The sequence below is a fragment of the Gopherus evgoodei genome, chromosome 1, assembly GCF_007399415.2.
Source record: "Gopherus evgoodei ecotype Sinaloan lineage chromosome 1, rGopEvg1_v1.p, whole genome shotgun sequence".
Taxonomy (NCBI): Eukaryota; Metazoa; Chordata; order Testudines; family Testudinidae; genus Gopherus; species Gopherus evgoodei.
Genome location: NC_044322.1, coordinates 100402023 through 100406068, shown reverse-complemented (window position 1 = coordinate 100406068; position 4046 = coordinate 100402023). Strand labels below are relative to the sequence as shown.

Genomic DNA, 4046 nt, shown 5'->3' with positions numbered 1-4046 from the left:
GTGTTATCTCTGGAGTGATGGGAGAGGAAGGGGACTTTTTGAGTTCCAGACAAAAATGGGTCTCCATATGAACCTGGAGAGTTGGTTCAGTGCCAGCCCATGAGAACCCAACCTAGAATGGTTTTCACAGAATCTGTAGATGTGCTAATATTGTTGTTTAGATCTTAAGAGGAAAAATTCCAAATGAAATATATATTAATATATTTTGTGGATTTGGTATAATATGTTTCGTTTTTTTAAATAGATCTTCCATCTCTGATCACTTCTTACGTTATGTTCCCTTGGGAAACCATAAGTTGTGTCCAGCTTTTTACTCACCAAAAAGTGAGCCAAGTGTACTGGAATTGGCAGTTGGTTTGTTCCCTAACAATAAAGCATATTGGTCTATCTATGGCCCCTGAGAAATATCCTGTTTACCATAAAAGTGCATGGCAGCATGAACTTCCAAAGATTTGTTCCAAACTTTATTTTCAAACATCTAGTGTTGTTTAAATTACTTTCTGTAACAATAAAGATTTTTATGAATTAAAAAAAAACATTTTTAGAGACTGAGTTGTAGGAGTGTAAGCAAGTGGAGTTTGTTTATTTAATGGTGGGTAGCAGTACAGAGGGGTGTGAACACTAGTTTGCACTTTGTGTGTTCAAAATCCAAACATAGATCTTGATCTAAATTCTGCATATTGTGGTGGGGTGTGTGTGTGTGAGAGAGAGAGAAATAATAATTGGCCCCCATTTTTCTAAAGAGCCAAACCAAAATCCTGAATTTGAATAACTCTCACCTTGAAAATGTTTTAAATATATATTATGAGTTTTGCTGTTTGAGCCATAAGAATGGCCATACTGGGTCAGACCAAAGGTCCATCTAGCCCAGTATCCCGTCTTCTGACAGTGGCCAATGCCAGGTGCCCCAGAGGGAATGAACAGAACAGGTAATCATCAGGTGATCCATCCCATTGCCCATTCCCAGCTTCTGGCAAACAGAGGCTAGGGACACCATTCCTGCCCATCCTGGTTAATAGCCATTGATGGACCTATCCTCCATGAATTTATCTAGTTCCTTTTTGAACCCTGTTTTATAGTCTTGGCCAATCTCTAGTTGCCAAGGTAGTTCCCTCTTCAAAGGCCAGTGGGACAATGAAGGACTCAACAAGAGAACTGGATATTGGGCTGAGACCAGAAGAAGCAGGACATCTAAGAGGATATAAGTCATTCTTTAAAGGTAACTGTCCATAGGAGTTCACATGTCTTTAACAATTTAGCTACCATAAATTCACTGAATGGTGGGTGTGTAGTAAACACGCAGCTTACTTCTTTGAAAATATAACTTGAAATTTTGTTGTTAATTCCTTGGTAAACTGTGATATATTTATCAATTTCACATATTTTAGCCTTTACAAAAATAAATACTATTATGCTGTCTGCCAAATTCTTTGATAATTTTATCCTGACTCTTATATAAAGAAAAACTGACTCGAGCATGTTGTCAGGGTTTAGGACCCTGCACGAGGTGGCAGGACTATTGTACTGGCAGCCATATCAGTGATCCAACCCAGGTTATAAAAGTATTTGAGTGTTTTTTCTGAGACAGAGAACTGAGGAGAGAGACAGAAGAGCCCTGTAGGGAGCAACTGTAGAAACAATCAAGCTCATGAGGAAATTCTGAATGGAAGTTCATGGTTTTTTGTTTGTTTGTTTGTTTGTTTGTTTGTTTGTTTGTTTGAAGTTATTTAATAAAAGAAACCTTAAAAAAGGTGTGAGCTTGGACCCTATCAGCTGCATGCTAGTGTATATGAATATAGGAGTAAATCCGTATACTGATATTTGAGACACTTTTTACCACCTACTAACTTCCTTATTTTTTAGTCCTTTGTCCAGTTCAGTGTCAATATTTTCAACTCAAAGGTGGTTTTTTTTAATATAAATATATGAAAAACTAAATATGACTGTGAAAAATCTTCATTCTCAAATATATTGAATAAACTTGTGCCTGAAGGGCAATATCCTGAGTAAGAAGAACAGGAATACTTGTGGCACAAGTACTCCTGTTCTTTTTGCAGATACAGACTAACATGGCTGCTACTCTGAAATATCCTGAATGTTAGGCTTTTTATACGCAAAGAGCAACAATTTTATTTTTTATCTTAGATTAAGGGAAACAACAGGAAAGAACAAATCTCAGTTTTCCATCAGAGAGCACAGTGTGCGTGTCTATTCTGTTATAGGTTGGCACAACCTTAATAAAACGTCTGTGACTTCTGTCCCTGGGCAGAATTCTTAGAACTGTAAAGGCATGGCACATAAAACGAAAGCAGTACACACCACGTTGAGAATCTACTGTAGTTCTCATAGCCCAGACTGAAGAATGTTCACCTGAAGCATAACACTGACTTCAATGGAGCAGAATTTGGACCATACCAAGAACTTTCGAAGCACACACCCCCATCACCCCCTTTTTTTCTTTTCAAAATATATCAATACCATGGCTCTATTTATCCTAGTGTAATTGTATATTTGCAGAGGATGAGACAAGGATACTGTGTAGAAGTATTGGCAAGAAGTTGAACTGTAATCACTTTTTAAAAATATATATTGATGGTTTGTGTTGCTAGCAGATTGGTTTCCATAATAATTTCATTCAGCATTATGTGCTGAAGAAGTACAGACATTGTCAGGTAGTATTTTGGTGATGTGAAGAGGCTGTTTTATTTAAGACCATCATTTTTAAACATTAATGTAATGATTTAATTGACCCCTGCATGCTTAGGGATAATTTATCTTTTCTTCTAGGCTCTGGAATGGTTTTGTACTCTCTACTTTAGCCATTTGTGTTATGAGTTATTTCTTATTAAGAGGAAAACAAACAGAATTCACTGAGGAAAGACTATTAAAACCAGCTGACAGTCCAAAAATAGAATAATAATTTTGAGTGCTACTCATGGTATTTCAGAGCTCTTGGACAGAAAAGAAGTTGGGAAAAATCAGTAAAGCAATCTTACTAAACTAATTTGGGAAAAGAGAAGTATTGTTCTTTGTAAAGGGAAGATCATGGCATGCTGCAAATCCCATAACTTCTGTCCCTTCTTATGAACACAAAAAGCTACTGAGTATGTAAATTAATGTGTAATTGCTAGTGATAAAGATGTTACTTTCCAGAAGATCCTGTTAGATCACCATTTAATAGCACTAACTAAAGCTTAGTTTGTTGGGGGGCGCGTGGCCCGTCAGAGATCACAGCTCCCATTGGCCACGGTTCAGCATTTCAGGCCATTGGGGGCTGCAGGGAGTGGCAGCCAGCATATTCCTCAGCCCACGCCACTTCCTGCAGCTCCCATTGGCCTAGAACAGCAAACCTCTGTCATAGTCCCAGCTCTATATTTTTACTGGTTGTTATTAATTTTTTTTTATTTGTAACATATAGCTTTGCTACATTCTGCTGTTTTAGCATATTTTCCCCCCCCACCTACTTCCCCAAGAAAGTGTATAAGTCGTTTGGTGTCTTGAGTTTTCCTCTGAATCCAATTAAAAAATAGTTTCAGATCCCTTCAGCATCATCTATAGCAGTTTATTTTCTAGTCTACAAAATACTTTTTATACCCTGCTTAACAGTTCCTGCCTCTATGATGCAAGGCAGTTGCCAATGAGCCACAGGGAGCTGGCAGGAAATAGATTAAACTAAAAACTAGGGCTGTCAAGCGATTTAAAAAATTAATCGTGATTAATCATGCAATTAAAAGAATGTATTGCACGGTTAATTGTGCTATTAAACAAGGATAAATACCATTTATCATAAATATTTTGGATGTTTACTACATTTTCAAATATATTAATTTCAATTACAACACAGAATGCAAAGTGTACAGTGCTCACTTTATATTTAATTTTGATTACAAATATTTTCACTGTAAAAAACAAAAAATAATTATTTTTCAATTCACCTCATACAAGTACTGTAGTGCAATCTCTTTATCATGAAAATTGAACTTAGAAATTTAGAATTATGTAAAAAAAAAAATCCTGCATTCAAAAACAAAACAATGGAAAACTTT

General features: G+C 36.3%; 1 protein-coding gene across 2 annotated transcripts in view; it reads left to right on the top strand.

Moving 5' to 3' along the window:
* The window catches only part of FGF14 (fibroblast growth factor 14), a 704926-nt gene that overhangs the window by 586980 nt on the left and 113900 nt on the right, over positions 1 to 4046 (top strand). The window lies entirely within an intron of this gene.